Here is a 22750-nt window from a genome sequence, read left to right on the forward strand (position 1 = left end):
CCACGCGGATGGCGAGATGATGCACTAGTCAGCATGACTGTCCCCCTTATCTGCATGCTTCAAAAAACACTGCAAGCACTAAAGGATGAGGAGTCCCAAATGCCATCTGCTTCTTGACAGTCTGCGCTACGTGCTTCCACACAAAGGCCTAGGCAGGGGACACTTTGTGAGGAGGATGAGGAGGAGTCGATGGAGGAGGAAGACATCTCTCCACAGGAGGGAGGTACTCAAAGCTCTTGTCAGTATGTACAGCGAGGGTGGGGTGATGCAGAGCAGGCAGAGATCACGCCTCAAGCAGGGGACAGCGGTTCTTTGGCAGTTGGGAGTCTGCAGCACATGGTTGACTTCATGCTGCAGTGCCTGAGAAACGACCGCCGCATCACCCACGTTCTCTACACGGCTGATTATTGGGTGTACACCCTCCTAGATCCTCGCTACCGGGACAACTTGCAAACCCTCATACCAACGTTGAACCGGGAGCATAAACTGCGGGAGTACCAAGACACACTGGTGCAGTCCATCATGTTTTCCATTCCATCCGACAGCAGTGGTGCTAGTGCTTTACCAAGCACCTCTGTGCGTCGAGGCAGTGGAGGAAACTCGGCACAAAGAGGGAGCAGAGGCAGCGCCTCAGCACAAGGCAAGACCACTATGGCCCAAATGTGGCAAAGTTTTGTGTGTCCGCCACAATTGTCTACACCATCACTGATGGCTCCAGTCAGCAGGAGGCAACGTTTCCGTCAGGTGGTGACAGACTACATGTCTTGCCCTGTGAGTGTACTCCCAGATAGCTCTTCCCCCTTCAAGTTTTGGGTCTCTAAGCTGGATACATGGCCAGGGCTTAGCCAGTATGCATTGGAGGTGCTGGCTTGCTCCTGCCAGTGTATTATCGGAACGTGTCTTTAGTGCCGCAGGTGGTGTACTAACAGACCGTCGCACGCGACTTTCTTCCGATAACGTCGACCGGCTTACTTTTCTGAAAATGAACAAGGCCTGGATCTCCCCAGAATTTGCCAGTCCTCTTCCCGACTAAATAATTGGTTGGCAACTCTATCCAGGTCTCCTGTTGTGTTCATGTTTCTACCACCTGAACTATAATCCCTGGGCTTCAACACAGCCAGTTGTCGCTCAGATGTGTCGTCTGCACAGAGAAAAACACTAGCTCCTGTGTTAGTGGGGTTCTGTAACGCCAGCTGCTCCCCTGCTGTGTGGACGGCAAAGTCTCCTGCTCCATCCACATTCAAACTACTACTGATTTTTAACCCTGCTCCACTTAGGCCCCTGGCTCCACGGTCTCTAGTATTTCCCCTGGCCTCCAACCCCGCCAGTGACAGCTCTTAAGTGGCGTCTGCATAATCCACACTTGTTCCAGTGTTACTTGGCCTCAGTCACGTCAGTTGATCCCCTGATGTGTGTCCGGCAAGGTCTCCTGCTCTGTCCACATTCCCATTACTAGTGGTGTGAATGAGGACAGAGCAGGAGACCTTGGCAGACACACATCAGGGGATCAACAGACGGGACTGAGCCCAAGTAACACAGGAACAAGTGTGGATTGTGCTGACGCCTCTTCAGAGCTGTCACTGGTGGAGTTGGAGGCCAGGGGAAATACTAGAGACAGTGGAGCCGGAGGCCATAGTGGAGCACGGTTACAATCAGTTGTAGTCTACTACCTCTATAAAACGTGCTGCAAGTTGGCATCAGTGAGCTCCATGCCTCATCCTGGGCTCCAACAATGCCAGTTGGTGTTCAGAAGTGCCGTCTTCACAGAGAAAAACACACTCGCTACTGTGTCTGTGGAGTTCAGTAATGCCAGCTGTTCCCCTGCTGTGTAGACGGCAAAGTCTCCTGCTGCCTCCACATGCCAACACCATCAGGCCTCAGCCTGCTCCATGCCTCATCCTGGGCTCCAACAACGCCAGTTGGTGTTCAGAAGTGCCGTCTTCACAGAGAAAAACACACTCGCTACTGTGTCAGTGGGGTTCAGTAATGCCAGCTGTTGCCCTGCTGTGTAGATGGCAAAGTCTCCTGCTGCCTCCACATGCCAACACCATCAGGCCTCAGCCTGCTCCATGCCTCATCCTGGGCTCCAACAACGCCAGTTGGTGTTCAGAAGTGCCGTCTTCACAGAGAAAAACACACTCGCTACTGTGTCTGTGGGGTTCAGTAATGCCAGCTGTTCCCCTGCTGTGACAGCAATGTCTCCTGCTCCATCCACATGCAAACTACTACAGATTTGTAACTTTGGTCAACTTAGGCCTCTGGCTCCACTGTCTCTAGTATTTCCCCTGGCCAACAACCACGCAAGTTACAGCTGTGAAGTGGCGTCTGCACAATCCACACTTGTTCCTGAGTTACTGTGGCTCACTCCCGTCAGTTGATCCCCTGATGTGTGTCTGGCAAGGTCTCCTGCTCTGTCCACATTCACATTACTAGTAGTGTGAATGAGGACTGAGCAGGAGAGCTTGCCAGACACACATCAGGGGATCAACAGACGGGACTGAGCCACAGTTACACAGGAACAAATGTGGATTTTGCAGACGCCACTTCAGAGCTGTAACTGACGGGGTTGTTGGCAATGGGAAATACTAGAGACAGTGGAGCCGGAGGACATAGTGGAGCACGGTGACAATCAGTAGTAGTCTACAACCTCTATAAACCCAGCTGCAAGTTGTCCTCCGCCTGCTGCATGCTTCATCCTGGGCTACAACACAGCGAGTTGTAGCCTGGAAGTGCCGTCCACACGGATATAAGCACTCGCTCCTGTGTCTGTGGGGTTCAGTAACGCCAGCTGTTCCCCTGCTGTGTGGACGGCAAAGTCTCCTGCTGCCTCCAAACTCACACTACAATGCTTTTTCTCCTCGCTCCAAGTAGGCCTCAGCCTGCTCGGAGCATTGATCCTGGGCTACAACACAGCCTGTTGTAGCCTGGAAGTGCCGTACGCACAGATATAAACACTCGCTCCTGTGTTAGTGGGGTTCAGTAACGCCAGCTGTTCCCCTGCTGTGTGGACGGCAAAGTCTCCAGCTGCCTCCAAACTCACACTACAACGCTTTTTCTCCTTGCTCCAAGTAGGCCTCAGCCTGCTCACTCGCTCCTGTGTTAGTGGGGTTCAGTAATGCCAGCTGCTCCCCTGCTGTGTGGACGGCAAAGTCTCCTGCTCCATCCACATTCAAACTACTACTGATTTGTAACCCTGCTCCACTTAGGCCTCTGGCTCCACTGTCTCTAGTATTTCCCCTGGCCTCCAACCCCGCCAGTGACAGCTCTGAAGTGGCGTCTGCAAAATCCACACTTATTCCTGTGTTACTTGGCCTCAGTCACGTCAGTTGATCCCCTGATGTGTGTCTGTAAAGGTCTCCTGCTCTGTCCACATTCCCATTACTAGTAGTGTAAATGAGGACAGAGCAGGAGACCTTGCCGGACACACATAGGGGGATCAACTGACGGGACTGAGGCCAAGTAACACAGGAACAAGTGTGGATTGTGCAGACGCCACTTCTGAGCAGCAACTGGCGGGGTTGGAGGCTGGGGGAAATACTAGAGATAGTGGAACCAGAGGCCTAAGTGGAGCGCGGTTAAAAATCAGTAGTAGTGTACAACCGATATAAAACTTGCTTCAAGTAGGCCTCAGCCTGCTCCATGATTGATCCTGGTCTTCAACACAGCCAGTTCAGAGCTGGCACCTAGCGAGGTTGGAGGCCAGGGGAAATACTAGAGACAGTGGAGACAGAGGCCTAAGTGGAGCACGGTTACAATCAGTAGTAGTCTACAACCTCTATAAAACGTGCTGCAAGTTGGCCTCAGCCAACTCCATGCCTCATCCTGGGCTCCAACAATGCCAGTTGGTGTTCAGAAGGGCCGTCTTAACAGAGAAACACACACTAGCTCCTGTGTTAGTGGGGTTCAGTAATGCCAGGTGTTCCCCTGCTGTGTGGATGGAAAAGTCTCCTGCTGCCTCCAACATCACACTACATGTTATTTTCCACTTGCTCCAAGTAGGCCTCAGCCTGCTCGGAGCATTGATCCTGGGCTTCAACACAGCCAGTTGTAGCTTGGAAGTGCCGCCCGCACAGATAGAAACACTCGCTCCTGTGTCTGTGGGGTTCAGTAATGCCAGCTGTTCCCCTGCTGTGGGATGGCAAAGTCTCCTGTTGCCTCCAACATCACACTACATGTTATTTTCCACTTGATCCAAGTAGGCCTCAGCCTGCTCGGAGCATTGATCCTGGGCTTCAGCACAGCCAGTTGTAGCTTGGAAGTGCCGTCCGCACAGATAGAAACACTCGTTCCTGTGTCTGTGGGGTTCAGTAACGCCAGCTGTTCCCCTGCTGTGCGGATGGCAAAGTCTACTGCTGCCTCCAACATCACACTACTACTGACTTTTAACCGTGGTCCACTTAGGCCTCTGGCTGTACTGTCTCAAGAATTTCCCCTGGCCTCCAACCCCGCCAGTCGCTGCTCTGATGTGCCGTCTGCACAATCCACACTTGTTCCTGTGTTACTGGGGCTCAGTCACGTCAGTTGATCCCCTGTGGTGTGTCCGGCAATGTCTCCTGCTCTGTCCCCATTCCCATTAATAGTTGTGGGAATGTGGACAGAGCAGGACACCTTGCCGGACACACATCAGGGGATCAACTGACATGACTGAGCCCCAGTAACTCAGGAACAAGTGTGGATTGTGCAGACAACTCTGCCTAGCAGCAACTGCCGTGGTTGGAGGCCAGGGGAAATACTAGAGACAGTAGAGCCAGAGGCCAAAGTGGAGCACGGTTACAATCAGTAGTTGTGTACAACCAATATAAAACTCGCTCCAAGTTGGCCTCAGCCTGCTGCATGATTGACCCCTGGGCTTCAACATCGCATGTTGCTGCTCAGAAGTGTGTTTTCCACGGGTACTCCCTCCTGCCCAGCCGGGTTCCAGCACCGTCAGCTGATTCTCGGCAGAGCCTTTGGCCTAGGTGCCTTCTTCTTGGTATCCGAGTTCAAGCAACGTCTGCTGGTCCACGGTTGTGCCATTGGCTCTTGTTCCTTTTGCTGCCCCTCCGGGTTCCAGCACCATCAGCTGGTTCTCGGCAGTGTCTTTGGCACGGGTACTCCCTCCTGCCCAGCCTGGTTACAGCACGCCTGCTGTTTCCGGGTAGTGTCAACGTCACTTTGCCACTGATACATTGTCCTGTCATGTTGCGATCGGGTTAGCCAAGTCTATGGTGCCTGCAGTTTCAGTGCTTCCTATGTGGGCTGTGGGTTCTGGTAGCAAAGCCTGGTTCCATAGTGCCAATAGGACAAGCACTCCCTGTAGGACTGTGGGTTTCGGTAACTGTGGCCGGCTCGCGGCCTTGCAACTTTGTTTTTCATGGGTACCTTCTGCTACCCATCCAGGTTCCAGCACCGTCAGCTGGTTCTCGGCAGTGCCTTTGGCTGAGGTGCCTCCTTGTTGGTATCCGAGTTCAAGCAACGTCTGCTGGTCCTTGGTAGTGCTTTTTAGCACAGGTACCTCCTGCTTAGAAGCCATGTTCCAGCACCGTCAGCTGGTCCACGGTTTTGCCTTTGGCTCTTGTTCCTTTTGCTGCCCCTCCGGGTTCCAGCACCGTCAGCTGGTTTTCGGCAGTGTCTTTGGCATGGGTACTCCCTCCTGCCCAGCCTGGTTACAGCATGCCTGCTGTTTCCGGGTAGTGTCAACGTCACTTTGCCACGGATACGTTGTCCTGTCGTGTTGCGGTCGGGTTAGCCGAGTCTATGGTGCCTGCAGTTTCAGTGCTTCCTATGTGGACTGCGGGTTCTGGTAACAAAGGCTGGTTCCATAGTGCCAATAGGAAAAGCACCCCCTGTAGGACTGTGGGTTTCGGTAACTGCGGCCTGCTCGCGGACGCGACACTTTGTTAATCATGGGTACCTTCTGCTACCCATCCGGGTTCCAGCAACGTCAGCTGGTTCTCGGCAGTGCCTTTGGCCTAGGTGCCTCTTTCTTGGTATCCGAGTTCCAGCAACATCTGCTGGTCCTTGGTAGTGCTTTGGAGCACAGGTACCTCCTGCTTAGTAACCGTTTTCCAGCAACGTCAGCTGGTCCACGGTTGTGCCATTGGCTCTTGTTCATTCTGCTGCCCCTCCGGGTTCCAGTACCGTCAGCTGGTTCTCGGCAGTTCCTCAGCCTTCTTGTACCTTCTGCTACTTTTCCAAGTTCAAGTTTGTGGAAATGGTTTTTGATTCTCACTCTGAATCTGCCTGACAATGACCCTGAAGACGACGACCCTGAAGACCACACAGAAGAATACCTAAAAGATGACCCTGAAGAAGATGACCAAGAGGACAAAGAACAGGAAGACAACCACCAAGATGCAGAACAACAAGAGACAGAAGACCAAGAAGCATAAAAACAAAAAGCTGAAGAACATGAAGCATAAGACTAAGCAGTGTATGGGGGTGAGTCCGTTCCTCCTCGTGGTGCCCCTGGAAAAGGCCTGCTTCTGCAGGCCAAACCGAATGCGGACAAATCCTGTTGTAAATCTTTTGTGACAGGCTGAACGGAAGGTGTAATCTTCAAACTTTTATAGATAACAACTACAGGAATGCCTGACACAAATAAGAATATGATGAAGAAGAATAGGAAGAAGAAGAAGTAGATTATGAAGAATAATAGAAGAAGAATAAAAGAAGAAGAATAAAAGAAGAATAAAAGAAGAATAAAAGAAGAAGAATAAAAGAAGAAGATGCTGCTGAAGATGATGAAGGAGAAAGTGTGGGAGAAGTTAAAAAGAAGGTGAAGAGTATGGAAGTAGTGAAACATACATATCTGACAAAAAATTAAAGACTTTAACATAGTCAATATCTTTGTAACTACGAACGTCTTTAAAAAAAAAAAAATTCCTGCTATTCCATTTGATTGGGCTAAACCTCTATGGCTTTAATGTCTCCTACACCTCCCACAATACATTCTACATTATTATTAGTTGTTTTTCTCCATGTAGAATTAACCAACAGGGAAAGAAAGGTCGCTGTGTGTGACACCTATCAGCGACCGGCCCCCCTGTCGGGTGTCGCTGATCGCTCTTGAAAGGTCTGGACTTTTTTTGGGTCGTTGGTCTCCCGCTGGCCAGCATGCATCGCTGCGTGTGGCAGGCGGGAGAGCAACGACCAGCGAGCTGGAAACCAAGGTAAACAGCGTGTTTCTAAGCGCCGCGCAGCGCTTAGAAACCCGCTGTTTACCTTGGTTACCAGCTCCCTGCACCAGCGCGCTGGTAACTAAGGTACACAATGACGTGCGCGCTCGTCGTCACTTGTCGTGATCGCTGGTGAAGCTGTTTGGCAGCTCACCATCGATCATGTAGCGACACACCAGCGATCCTGACAACTTCATATCATGTGACGTGGCCCTTAGATTTCTGTTCATATTACTCACTTCCTGTGACAGAGCACAATGCAGAGACACCGAACAATGAGGGGCGATGCAGAGCACAATGCTTGGCGATGCAGAGCAGAATGAGGGGCAATGCAGAGAACAATGAGGGGCAACGCAGATCACAATGCAGACCCCCACAGAGTACAAGGCACAGCCCCCCTTGCGTACAATCCAGATCCCATATGGTATAATACAGACCCCTACATAGTGTAATACAGATACCACATAATATAAAACAGATCTCCCCATAGTATACAGACCCCTGCTTAGTGTAATGCAGACATAAGTTAAAGACAAACAAAGGCATCACTTACCTGACAACACAGCATTTTTTCATATGGATGAAACAAGGCAATAGTAAAAACAGACAAATTGTTCATGGTTATCATTTTTATTTACAGTCTATTATAGCATACAGATATATTTTAATGTGAAATATTGAAAAAAAGATGCGGCACTCATCATTTCAAATGAATGTGAAAAAGTCCTTTATTACATACTTTGGGATTATAACTAAAACATGATGTGGAGGTTACAGAGGCATGCAGGGAGAAGCAGAGTGGATGACGACTGTTTCTCTTAACAACGCTTCACCATGTCGAGACATTTTAACAAATCTTTAAAAACAAAAAACTTATGTAGATTTAAGTCAAGGTAAACTTCCCTACTATTCACTATGTACTGTAACTTAGGAAATGGGTAATGTAAATAAAACCATATGACTAAGGGTATGTGCACACATAGTTTTTTGTCTCTGCGGATTTTGTAGAGAAAACTGCAGGAAATCCGCAGGAAAAAAAGTGCTGCGGTTTTTCTGCGGTTTATCTGCGGTTTATCTGCGGTTTTGCCCTGCGGTTTTACACCTCATAATGGATGAGGTGTAAAACTGCAGCGTTTCTGCACCAAACAATTGACATGCTGCGTTTTGAAAACCGCAGCAAAACCGCGTGGAAAAAAACGCATGTCCACAGCTTTTTTTTATTTCCATAGGAAATAAAGGTACTGTACAACGCAGCAGAATCTGCTGCGTTTCTGCAGAGCCAAAAACGCTGCGGAAACGCAGCAGAAACCGCAAAGTGTGCACATACCCTAAGAGTCCAATGCGGCGCGACACAGAGTCCAATGCGGCGCGACATAGAGTCCAATGCGGCGCGACACAGAGTCCAATGCGGCGCGACACAGTACAATGCTAACCCTATAGCATAATCTCTTATAGCATAAAGCAGACCCCACACAGAACAATGTAGAACCCCATATAACAATGCAGACCCCACATAGCATAATGAAGAAACCCACAAAATATAATACAGAAATCCATAACGAATGATGCAGACCACACAGAGTATTGCAGACCCCACAAAGTTTAATGCAGAACCCACATAGCGTAATGAAGACTTATATAGCATAAGGCAGACACCACATAGCGTAATGCAGAACCCTGTATAGCCTAATGCAGACCCCACAAATAATAATGCAGAACCCAGTATACCATGATGTAGACCACATATATTATAATGCAAACCTCCAAATAGTATAATGCAGACCCCATATAGCATAATGAAGAACCCAATATAGACTAATGCAGAACCCAATATAGTATAATGCAGACCTTATATAGTATAATGCAGATCTTATATATTAAAATGCAGACCCCATAAAGCATAATGCAGACCACAAAGCATAATGCAGACCCCATAAAGCATAATGCAGACCCCATAAAGCATAATGCAGACCACACATAACATAATGAAGACCACCATACATCATAATGTAGACCCCATATAGCATAACACTGACCCCACACATATGCAGAACCCCATACAGCATAATGCTGACCACACATAGTATAATGCAGACCCCAAATAGCTTCATGCAGACCCAACAAAGTATAATGCATAACCCTATATAGAATAATGCAGGTACCACATAGTATAATGTAGATCTCCATATAGCATAATGCAGACCCCCACATAGTATAAGGCAGAGCCCAGCATAGCATCATTCAGACCCCATATACCATCATGCAGACCAAATATAGCATCATGATGATCCCCACATGGCATAATGCAGAACCCCATATAGAATGATGCAGACCCCAGAAAGTATGATGTAGAACCCCACATATAGTACAATGCTGACTCCAAAAAGTATAAAGCAGACCCCATATAGTGTAAATCTGACCCCGCCATAGAATAATGCAGACCTTACATAGCATAATTAAGGCCACCACATAGAAAGATGCAGAATACACAAAGTAAAATGAAGACCCCCACATAGCATAAGGCAGACCTTACAAATTATAATGCAGAACCCCACATATAGTATAATGCTGACCCCACATAGAATACATATAGTCTAATGCTGACCTATTGCATAATGCAGACCACCACATAGCATAGTGCAAACCCCCACATAGCATAGTGCAGACCCACACATAGCATAGTGCAGACCCCCACATAGTATAATGCAGACCCCATACTGTTGTGAGCTCATTTTCGGGTTTGCCTCTGGCTTCTGGTGAGGGTTATGGAGCTGGCTGTGCTGACATAGGAGTAGTGAGTTCTCTATCTGGACTCCCTCTGTTGGTGAAGGGAGGTAATGAAGTTGATCTAAATGGCAGAGACCGGCCACCTGAGGAAGAGGACTGCGATTGGACATCAGGAGTTTCTGATTGGATTTAAGGCAGCCAACTCCCTAGTTTCTTGCTGGTGATTTTTCCTGACTGTGGCTCCTGGTTTTCAGTTTGGTTCCTGCCTTCCTAAAGCTAAGTTTTCTCTGCTATTGTTCATATGAGTTTTTGTCTGGTTTACTTAGTTTTTGTGTTCAGCCAGCCCTAGCTGGGACTGGGCTGAATCCCAATTTTGTCTCTGATCAGTTGAGTTCTTTTGCTCTGTCTTCAGAATATACCTGAGTGCTGATATAGTGATTTGAAGTCTAGGGCCTTTTTCTATCAGCCGTGTTGGACATTTTTTTTGGCAGGGTTTTTTGAGTGATTGCAGACAGCAGCTTTTCTTTCCTGTCCTTTCTGGTTAGCGAGGGCCCCATCGTTTGCTCAGCCTATCTTTCTGTGTCTGTGTTTTCATCTTGTTTCACCGACAATACATGTTGGGGGCTGTCTATTGCTTTGGGGTCTGCTCTGGGGCAGTTTAGATTTTCCCTTTCTTTCTTTAGGCTTATTTAGTTTTCCGGCCGTGACGAGGCGTCTAGGACCACTGTAGGCACGCTCCATGGCTACTGTTAGTTGTTGTGGACAGGATCAGGGGTCTGCAATCTGCTAGTTACCAACCTCTCCGGTTTTCTGGGCTTAGCTTGCTTTTTGTTTTTTCCTCCTCAGTGACTCATTCATAACACCATACAGCATAATGCGTATACCACATAATACAATGCAGACACCACATAATACAATGAAGACCCCCACATACTATAATGCAGACTTCATATAGTATAATACAGTTAATGCTGACCTTATATTGCATAAAGCAGACACCCCACATAGCATAATAATGACCACCGCATAGTATAATGAAGATCACATACAGTATAATACAGAACACTGTATAGACCCCAAATAGTCTAATGCAGAACCCTAAATAGCATAATAGACCTCACATGCCCAGCCCAGCTACATATTAAATGCTAGGGAATAGAGCACCAATCGTGAGCCTCCCATATAGAACAGCACCAACTCCAAAAAGCATGGAAACTAAGGAGGAAATGGAGTATCATGTGATTAATAGGAAAATATCAGTAGAAGTATTAAATATCGAAAAAGTGCAAATAAAATACAATCACAGACTTCAAGACCATACAGATAGATGGTGATCACTAGTGTTGAGCATTCCGATACCGCAAGTATCGGGTATCGGCCGATATTAGCTGTATCGGAATTCCGATACTGACTTCCGATACTTTTTTCATATCGGATACTGGAATCGGAAGTTCCCATAATGCTATGAGCCAGCTCGCTTTGATTCAGCCAATGGGAATACTCAGAAGTGTGGGCACATCCTGTTAGGCATGTAGGCATGTTAACTATTGGCACGGCTGTGATTGGCTGCTGAAATGATGTCATGATGCACTATGAAAGCCGCCGCCGCCATTTCTGGTCACTCTGCTGTGAATTCAGTTAGGGACAGGCTGCTATTGAAGACTATGAGGGACAGTTAGAAATAGCAATTCTCCAAAACATATTGTGCTTTAACCAGGCTACATAAACCTCCACTGTAGCTTTCTTTTCCCTAGCAGCAGTGTTCACAGCTGTCTGCAAGGGCTGTGTGAGTGCAGCTCACGCTGTGGAGTGGGTCCTGCAGCCACGTCTGGTTGTAGGCCGCCCAGCGTGCGTCACTGCTACCTCATACATATTTTTCTTTTTGAGCTGCTTATTTTTCAAAAATTCTATCTAGTGTGCTTCCATCGGTATCCATATACGTTGGTTGCAAACACTAGTAGTAGACAGCGGAGCCTTTCTGCAGCCTTTCAGTGCTAGTGCCCACTTAGCTGCACTGTTCACGGCTGTCTGAGAGGTCTCTGACTATGTGTGAATGCAGCTCACACTGAGTAGTGTGTCCTGCAGCTACGTCTGGTTGTAGGCTGCTCAGGGCGCGTCACTGCCTCACACATATTTTTCTTTAATTGCAGCTCATTTTTTCTTCTCCTATTAGTGTGCATCCATCCGTATCCATCTACATTGGTTGGTTGCAAACACTATATAGGAGTAGATAGAGGAGCCTTTTTTCTGGCTTGTGCCCTTCAGCTGCAGCCAGATTAGTATTACCCAATTTTTTTGGAGCCTCATCTTTTGCATTGTAGGTTACCTGCCCGCATTGTAATAGCTCCAAAAAGTTGGTGATACTATCACTTTCAAATCTTTGGTCACATCCTTTTAGTTTTTTTTCACAAAAAAAACCAATAAAGTTCACCAAACACTACATTTGAAAGTTGTGTAGGCCACATTAGCTCCTATTAAAGTGTAGTCCACACACACACTTCATAAAATTAGTGTTTTTTCTACCTGTAACCAGCTGTTCAGGAATAAGCACACTAAGCCCCCCCTTTGTACTTTTCTGCCTATCTTTATCAGTCTAGCAAGATGAAGAAGGCAGGGAGTAAGGCACGTGGGCGTGGAGTTTCAGCAGAGAGAGGACGTGAGGATTCTGCAGGGAGAGGATGTGGGGATTCTGTGCCTGCTGCGGGCACCAGTGAGTCAGCATCCCCCAGTTTTAGCAGGCAACAGTCCTTTATGCGCAGCTTTGTAGGACCTCGCCATACCCCACTGCTGCGGGAGGAACAAATTGAAGCCGTTGTCGGATGGATGGCAGCTAATGCATAGACTTCAATTACTTCCACATCCTCTCAGGGCCAGAGCATCGAAGACCAACCATCTGTCTCTTCACCACCTGCCAAAGTGCCCAGGCAGTCAGAGAGCCCTGGACAGGAGCCATCACAGTCTCTATTTCTGTTCTCTGAATCTGTTGGCTTGGAAAGAGGGGGCCAGCCAAGCAGCATTCCAGAATGTGAAGAAGAGGGAGTATGCAGTGATGCGCAACTTCTTTATCCCTCTGAATCTGAAGAGGCGGGTGGGCCAGTGCCTATGGTCAGCACACCTCAGTACGCATCAAATGATGTAGAGACACAGGTGCCACTTTCTGTTGCGTACGGTGCTGGCGAGACAACCCAGGAGAAGCAGGTGTTTGAAGAGGGGAGTGTAGATGATGAAGTCCTTGACCCATCATGGCGTGAGGAACAGGAAGGTGGTGGGAGCAGCTCTGAGGAAGAGATTCCCCGAACGGCCAAAACAGGAGGGAGAGGGAGGGTGCACCCGTTAGGAGCATTCCTCTTTCAAAAGGCAAAACGGGCGCTCCAAAGACTTGCAGTGCGTGGTCCATTTTTGACACAGTTGCAGATGACATTTGCTTTGTCAAATGCAAGCCGTGTCATCAGAGTCAAAAGAGGGAAAAATGTCAGCAACCTCAATACCACTAATATGTGGAAACATATGCGGACCAAGCACGAGGTGGAGTTACACAGACACACTGAAGACGTAGGCCAACGTACAGCATCACCTACCACCTCTTCAGCTCGTGTTGGGGCCTCTTCCTCCAGCTCACACACAGCTGGTTCGGCTTCCTCACATGATCGCCAAGGAAGAACCTCTGGCACTGTTGTCCGGAGACCCTGTGACATTCCACCCACAGCACCACGTTCCCAGTCATCCTCACACTCCCAGGCCACTCGACAGCCATCGGTAGCACAGGCATGGGATAAAAGGCAGCCATACTCGGCAAACCATCCCCGAGCACAGGCTCTGAATGCTAGCATTGCCAAACTACTGGCACTTGAAATGCTCTCATTCAGGCTGGTGGAGACTGACACCTTCCGGGACTTCATGGCATTGGCAGTCCCACAATACACCGTGCCAAGTCGCTTTTATTTCAGCAGGCGAGCCGTCCCTGCCCTGCAGAAACATGTGGAGTGAAAAATAAAACATGCGCTACTAAACGCCTTTAGTAGCAAGGTCCACCTGACCACCAATGCGTGGACCAGTAAACATGGACAGGGACGATACCTTTCCCTCACTGCCCATTGGGTCAATGTTGTGGAGCCGGGTACAGATCTGGAGAGTGGCACTGTACGTGTTATGCCAACTCCACGGATTGCAGGAGTCCAGTCTGTACACATAGACTCCTCCTCCTACTCAAGTTCCTCAGAAACAGCGCAGCAGGAGCCTGTTACGACCGATATGAGCACAGCCGTGGCCAAACGTCAACAGGCCGTACTCAAATTAATTTCTTTGGGGAATCAAAGCCACACAGCACAGGAGCTCTGGAATGCCATCAAGCAGGAGAGCGACGTGTGGTTTGTGCCAGCGAATCTCCAGCCGGGCTTGGTAGTGTGTGACAATGGCCGAAATCTGGTGGCAGCTCCTGGCCTAGGCAACCTCACTCACATCCCATGTCTGGCACATGTGCTGAACTTGGTCGTGCAGAGCTTTCTGAGGGAGTATCCGGATCTTGATGCACTGCTGCACAAGGTCCGCATAGAGTGCGCTCACTTGCGGCGTTCCAGCACGGCAAGATCGCGCCTTGCTACTCTGCAGCGCCGATTACGCCTTCCGGAACGTCGCATCATATGTGACCTACCCGCCAGGTGGAATTCAACATTACATACAGTATGTTGGAGCGGTTGTGTGAGCAGCAGGCAGCAGTCATGGAGTACCAGCTGCATCAGGCGCAAACAAGTCGCACTGTGCGCCGGTCACACTTCAGCACCACTGAGTGGGCCTCTATGAAGGACATCTGCCTCGTTTTGCGTGCCTTCGATGATTCCACAGGGATGGCGAGTGCAGATGATGCACTAGTCAGCATGACTGTTCCCCTTATCTGCCTGCTTCAAAAAACACTGCAAGCACTAAGAGATGATGTTTTGGAAGAGGTGGAGGATGAGGAGTCACAAATGCCATCTGCTTCTGGACAGTCTGCGCTACGTGGTTCCTCACAAAGGCCTAGGCAGGGGACACTTTGTGAGGAGGATGAGGAGGAGTCAATGGAGGAGGAAGACATCTCTCCAGAGGAGGGAGGTACACAAAGCTCTAGTCAGTATGTACAGCGAGGGTGGGGTGATGCAGAGCAGGCAGAGATCACGCCTCAAGCAGGAGACAGCGGTTCTTTGGCAGTTGGGAGTCTGCAGCACATGGTTGACTTCATGCTGCAGTGCCTGAGAAACGACCGCCGCATAGCCCACATTCTCTACATGGCTGATTATTGGGTGTACACCCTCCTAGATCCTCGCTACCGGGACAACTTACAAAGCCTCATACCAACGTTGAACCGGGAGCGTAAACTGCAGGAGTACCAAGACACACTGGTGCAGTCCATCATGTTTTCCATTCCACCCGACAGCAGTGGTGCTAGTGCTTTACAAAGCAGCTCTGTGCGTCGAGGCAGTGGAGGAAACTTGGCACAAAGAGGGAGCAGAGGCAGCGCCTCAGCAAAAGGCAAGACCACTATGGCCCAAATGTGGCAAAGTTTTGTGTGTCCGCCACAATTGTCTACACCATCACAGACGGCTCCAATCAGCAGGAGGCAACGTTTCCGTCAGATGGTGACAGACTACATGTCTTACCCTGTCAGTGTACTCCCAGATGGCTCTTCCCCCTTCAAGTTTTGGGTCTCTAAGCTGGATACATGGCCAGAGCTTAGCCAGTATGCATTGGAGGTGCTGGCTTGCCCTGCTGCCAGTGTATTATCGGAACGCGTCTTTAGTGCCGCAGGTGGTGTACTAACAGACCGTCGCACGCGACTTTCTTCCGATAACGTCGACCGGCTTACTTTTCTGAAAATGAACACGGCCTTGATCTCTCCAGAATTTGCCAGTCCTCTTCCCGACTAAATAATTGGTTGGCAACTGTATCCAGGTCTCCTGTTGTGTTCATGTTTCTACCACCTGAACAATAATCCCTGGGCTTCAACACAGCCAGTTGTCGCTCAGATGTGTCATCTGCACAGAGAAAAACACACTAGCTCCTGTGTTAGTGGGGTTCTGTAACGCCAGCTGCTCCCCTGCTGTGTGGACAGCAAAGTCTCCTGCTCCATCCACATTCAAACTCCTACTGATTTTTAACCGTGCTCCACTTACGCCTCTGGCTCCACTGTCTCTAGTATTTCCCCTGGCCTCCAACCCCGCCTGTTACAGCTCTGAAGTGGCGTCTGCACAATCCACACTTGTTCCTGTGTTACTTGGCCTCAGTCACGTCAGTTGATCCCCTGATGTGTGTCCGGCAAGGTCTCCTGCTCTGTCCACATTCCCATTACTAGTAGTGTAAATGAGGACAGAGCAGGAGACCTTGCCGGACACACATCAGGGGATCAACTGACGGGACTGAGCCCCAGTAACACAGGAACAAATGTGGATTGTGCTGACGCCACTTCAGAGCTGTAACAGGCGGGGTTGGAGGCCAGGGGAAATACTAGAGACAGTGGAGCTAGAGGCCTAAGTGGAGCACGGTAACAATCAGTAGTAGTCTACAACCTCTATAAAACCAGCTGCAAGTTGGCCTCCGCCTGCTGCATGCCTCATCCTGGGCTCCAACAACGCCAGTTGGTGTTCAGAAGTGCTGTCTTCACAGAGAAAAACCCACTAGCTCCTGTGTTAGTGGGGTTCAGAAACGACAGCTGTTCCCCTGCTGTGTAGACGGCAATGTCTCCTGCTGCCTCCACATGCCCAAAACATCAGGCCTCAGCCTGCTCCATGCCTCAACCTGGGCTCCAACAACGCCAGTTGGTGTTCAGATGTGTCGTCTTCCCAGAGAAAAACACACTAGCTCCTGTGTTAGTGGGGTTCAGAAACACCAGCTGTTTCCCTGCTGTGTAGGCAGCAAAGTCTCCTGCTGCCTCCACATGCCAACAACACCAGGCCTCAGCCTGCTCCATGCTTGATCCTGGGCTCCAACAACGCCAGTTGGTGTTCAGAAGTGCCGTCTTCACAGAGACAAACACACTAGCTCCTGTGTTAGTGGGGTTCAGTAACGTCAGCTGTTCCCCTGCTATGTGGACGACAAAGTCTCCTGCTGCCTCCACATTCAAAAACCAACAGGCCTCAGCCTGCTCCATGCTTGATCCTGGGCTCCAACAACGCCAGTTGGTGTTCAGAAGTGCCGTCTTCACAGAGACAAACACACTAGCTCCTGTGTTAGTGGGGTTCAGTAACGTCAGCTGTTCCCCTGCTATGTGGACGACAAAGTCTCCTGCTGCCTCCACATTCAAAAACCAACAGGCCTCAGCCTGCTCCATGCTTGATCCTGGGCTCCGGCAACGCCAGTTGGTGTTCAGAAGTGCCGTCTTCACAGAGAAAAACACTAGCTCCTGTGTTAGTGGGGTTCAGTAATGTCAGCTGTTCCCCTGCTGTGTGGATGGCAAAGGCTCCTGCTGCCTACACAGTCACACTACTACTGATTTTTAATCGCGCTCCACTTAGGCTTCTGTCTCCACTGTCTCTAGTATTTCCCCTGGCTTCCAACCTCGCCAGTTGCTGCTCTGAAGTGGCGTCTGCACAATCCACACTTGTTCCTGTGTTACTGGGGCTCAGTCACGTCAGTTGATCCCCTGATGTGTGTCCGGCAATGTCTCCTGCTCTGTCCACATTCCCATTACTAGTAGTGGGAATGTGGACAGAGCAGGAGACCTTGCCGGACACACATCAGGGGATCAAGTGACGTGACTGAGCCCCTGTAACCCAGGAACAAGTGTGGATTGTGCAGACGCCACTTCTGAGCAGCAACTGGCGGGGTTGGAGGCTGGGGGAAATACTAGAGATAGTGGAACCAGAGGCCTAAGTGGAGCGCGGTTAAAAATCAGTAGTAGTGTACAACCGATATAAAACTTGCTTCAAGTAGGCCTCAGCCTGCTCCATGATTGATCCTGGTCTTCAACACAGCCAGTTGTTGCTTGGAAGTGCCGTCCGCACAGAGAGAAACACTAGCTCCTGTGTCATTGGGGTTCAGTAACGCCAGCTGCTCTCTTGCTGTGTGGACGACAAAGTCTCCTGCTGCCTTCAAAATCACACTACATCTTACTTTCTACTCGCTCCAAGTAGGCCTCAGCCTGCTCCATGATTGATCTTGGGCTTCAACTCAGCCAGTTGTTGCTTGGAAGTGCCGTCCGCACAGAGAGAAACACTAGCTCCTGTGTCAGTGGGGCTCAGTAACGCCAGCTGCTCCCCTGCTGTGTGGATGGCAAAGTCTCCTGCTGCCTACACAGTCACATTACTTCTGATTTTTAACCGTGCTCCACTTAGGCCTCTCGCTCCACTGTCTTTAGTATTTCCCCTGGCCTCCAACCTCGCCAGTTGCTGCTCTGAAGTGGCGTCTGCACAATCCATACTTGTTCCTGTGTTACTGGGGCTCAGTCACAACAGTTGATCCCCTGATGTGTGTCCGGCAATGTCTCCTGCCCTGTCCACATTCCCATTACTAGTAGTGGGAATGTGGACAGAGCAGGAGACCTGTCGTGTTGCGGTCGGGTTAGCCGAGTCTATGGTGCCTGCAGTTTCGGTGCTTCCTATGTGGGCTGCGGGTTCTGGTACTAAAGGCTGGTTCCGTAGTGCCAATAGGACAAGCACCCCCTGTTGGACTGTGGGATTCGGTAACTGAGCCCTGCTCGCGGCCTTGCAACTTTGTTGATTATGGGTACCTTCTGCTACCCATCCGGGTTCCAGCACCGTCAGCTGGTTCTCGGCAGTGTCTTTGGCATGGGTACTCCCTCCTGCCCAGACTGGTTCCAGCACACCTGTTGTTTCTGGGTAGTGTCAACGTCACTTTGCCACCATTACGTTGTCCTGTTGTGTTGCGGTTGGGTTAGCCGAGTCTATGGTGCCTGCAGTTTCGGTGCTTCTTATGTGGGCTGAGGGTTCTGGTAATAAAGGATGGTTCCGTAGTGCCAATAGGACAAGCACCCCCTGTTGGACTGTGGGATTCGGTAACTGCGTCCTGCTCGCGGCCTTGCAACTTTGTTGATTATGGGTACCTTCTGCTACCCATCTGGGTTCCAGCACCGTCAGCTGGTTCTCGGCAGAGCCTTGAGCCTAGGTGCCTCCTTCTAGGTATCCAAGTTCCAGCAACGTCTGCTGGTCCTTGGTAGTGCTTTGTAGCACCGGTACCTCCTGCTTAGTAACCTTGTTCCAGCACCATCAGCTGGTCCACGGTTGTCCCATTGGCTCTTCTTCCTTCTGCTGTCCCTCCGGGTTGCAGCACCATCAGGTGGTCCTCACTAGTTTCATTTGCTCTTGCAACTTCTGCTACCCATCCGGGTTCCAGCACTGTCAGCTGGTTCTCGGCAGAGCCTTTGGCCTAGGTGCCTCCTTCTTGGTATCCGAGTTCCAGCAACGTCTGCTGGTCCTTGGTAGTGCTTTGTAGCACAGGTACCTCCTGCTTAGTAACCGTGTTCCAGCACTGTCAGCTGGTCCACAGTTGTGCCATTGGCTCTTGTTCCTTCTGATGCCCCTCCGGGTTCCAGCACCGTCAGCTGGTCCTCGCTAGTTCCATTTGCTATTGTTCCTTCTGCTACCCATCCGGGTTCCAGTACCATCAGCTGGTTCTCGGCAGTTCCTCAGCCTTCTTGTACCTTCGGCTACTTTTCCAAGTTCAAGCTTGTGGAAATGGTTTTTGATTCTCACTCTGTATCTCCCTGACAATGACCCTAAAGACGACGACCCTGAAGACCACACAGAAGAATACCTAAAAGATGACCCTGAAGAAGATGACCAAGAGGACAAAGAACATGAAGACAACCACCAAGATGCAGAACAACAAGAGACAGAAGAACAAGAAGCGTAAAAACCAAAAGCAGAAGAACATTAAGCATAAGACTAAAAATCTGAGCAAATGATATTATCTAATTTATAAGCAGAAGAAGACTAAGCAGTGTATGGGGGTGAGTCCGTTCCTCCTCGTGGTGCCCCTGGAAAAGGCCTGCTGTTGCATGCCAATCTGAAAGCAGACAAATCCTGTCGTAAATCTTTTGTGACAGGCTGAACGGAAGGTGTAATCTTCAAACTTTTATAGATTACAACTACAGGAAGGCCTGACACAAATAAGAATATGATGAAGAAGAATAGGAAGAAGATGAAGAAGTAGAATATGAAGAAGAATAATAGTTGAATAAGAATATGAAGAATGTAAAAAAAAAAAAAATAGGAAGAATGTGAAGAAGAAGAAGATGAATAAGGTGAAGAAGAAGTTGATGAAAAAGATGCTGCTGAGGATGATGAAGGAGAAAGTGTGGGAGAAGTAAAACAGAAGGTGAAGAGCATGGAAGTAGTAAAACATACATATCTGACAAAATATTAAAGACTTTAACATAGTCAATATCTTTGAAACTACGAACGTCTGTAAAAAAAAAAAAAAAAAAAAAAATTACTATTCCATTTGATTGGGCTAAACCTCTATGGCTTTAATGTCTCCTACACCTCCCATAATACATTCTACATTATTATTAGTTGTTTTTTCATGTAGAATTAACCTACAGGGAAAAAAAGGGGGTTTTTTTAATTCCGATATTTCTGTTCCATTGACTTGAATGGGACTTCTGGGATCGGAATCGGCGATACCCGATACTTTTTTTTAGATCGGCCGATCCATTCAGATACGATATTTTTCAATATCGGGTGGTATCACTCAACACTAGTGATCACCCATTAGTAGCCAAAGGATCAAATATTCATTAAATGCCAATACAGGGCCATAGTAAAAGCCTCAAAGTCAACCCAGATAAACACTGACATAATTAACATAGTGTAATATAAATAAATGTATATTCAGTAGAGTTGAGCGAAACGGGTCGGTCATATTCAAAAGTCGGTGACTTTCATGAAACGAAACCCGAGCATAGCGTGAGGTCAGCCATGAGGTCGGCGACCAGAGCGCCAAAGTCGCATTTCAAAAGATGCTTCCAGCGCCCTTTTTCAGCCAATGATGGAGGATGCACACTGTGGGCAACGCGATAACATAGGCATCGGTCACTACCATCTTTGAGAAGGGCATGCAAGTGATTGGCTGGCTTTGTGTGGCGTCACAGGGGCTATAAAAGGGCATGAACGCCGACCTCCATCTTACTTCTGCCGATCTTAGCATTAGCGAGAGGTTGCTGCTGCTGATTCAGAATAAGGGAGAGCGTTAGACAGGAAAGAACCACCAAAAAACTGCTTCTGCTGTTAGGCCTCTTTCACACATCAGGTTTTCGCCGTCAGACGCGATCCGGCACTTTTGACAAAAACCGGATCCGGCGAAATGCAATGCCGGATCCGGTTTCCCCCCTATTGACTTGCATTAGTGCCGGATCGGGCCGGATGGCCATGCGTTTCATCCGGTTTTCGCCGGATCCGGCAATGTGTCGCAATCCGGCGTCTGGAAAAAACGGCTACTGTAACGTTTTTTGTGTCCGGCTTTTTCACACAATGAAAGCCTATGAGCGCCGCAATGCGCCGGATCCGGTTTTTTGGGTCTGAGCATGCTCAGTAGCTCTGCCCACAAGACACATATATAAAAGCATGACAGTGGGACCCTCAGCCACACCCAACATGCCACCCAAGACAGCAACCAGGCGCAGGAGAAGGCAGGAGACCACTGCAGCACCATCAGCACCACCACCACCCCAAATGGAGCAGCATGCTGAACAACGGGAGGGGAGTCCAGCAGCAGATGAGAGACGGTAATTATCAAATCCCCCATTCCTCAAAATTAGGGCCATGGAATATCAAGATATTCATTGGCCCTGTGTTTCTCTTTATTCAGCAGCTGCCCAAGAGATGCAGCAGCAGCAGTGGCAGCACTGGCAGCAGCAACAGCACCACCCACAGCCATGGAGTCTGGCCAGCAAGAGGACAGCACATCTTCTTCTGGGAGCCCTCCCTCGCATCGTCAGCGTTTGACAGTAAGTTTTTATTTCCAAAATCCATCATCTCTGTAATATATGTCTATTCATTGCCTTTTATTTCAAAACAGGAATCACAAGCTGAAGAGGAGCTCCCAGAAGAAGAAGGAAGGGGTGGACAGACACCTGGAGTGGGCTCACAATTGGTAAGTTTTTTGCATCAAACGCAGAAACACAACATCACACTACACACAACACATAGAAAACAATGTTCTGCAGACCACACACAGCAAACAAATGCCTACATCCAAACACATAAATTTTTTTCTTTTCTTCTCTAGTCTTCCCAATCTGGTGCTCGGCCAAGAGGTCCTCGCAGTGCCTCCCAGGGTCGTCGGCGACAGCAACGCGGCGGTCACCAGCGTGTAAGTATAATATTTAAGTGAAATTTTGGTACACTTTTTATTTCATGTCTTAAGTGTGGTGACTAATTTTGCTATTTTTCTCTTTTACTTTAACAGCCTTCACAGCGTGCTCCCGACTCAGACGGTGAGGATGGAAGAATTGATGTTGACCACCTCATCGATCTCGTCAGAGAAAGGGAGCCGCTATGGAATATGGCTGACCGCGCCATGCTGACCTGATCGTTACCCGACGACTCTGGGAGGAAATCTGTTCACTCCTTGTGGCCCGCTGGGAGGACCTCGATGCTCGGGCCCAGATTAAAGAGCGTAAGTATATACAGTACCGGTTGCTTGATGTAAACCAGTGTTTCCCGAACTCCAGTCCTCGTGGTCCCCACGGATCATGTGTTCAGGATTTCTATTTACTATGGAAATCCTGAAAACATGACCCCTGGGGACCATGAGGACTGGAGTTTGGGAAACACTGATGTTATATACTAACCACTTTGTCCTTTCTCGTTTCAGGGGACAGAATTGTGAAGCGGTGGCGGTCTGTGAGGGATCGTTTCAAGAAGGAGTTCAATAAA

The sequence above is a fragment of the Dendrobates tinctorius genome, unplaced genomic scaffold (genome assembly GCF_039654945.1).
Source record: "Dendrobates tinctorius isolate UK_male_01 unplaced genomic scaffold, ASM3965494v1 ptg000175l, whole genome shotgun sequence".
NCBI lineage: Eukaryota > Metazoa > Chordata > Amphibia > Anura > Dendrobatidae > Dendrobates > Dendrobates tinctorius.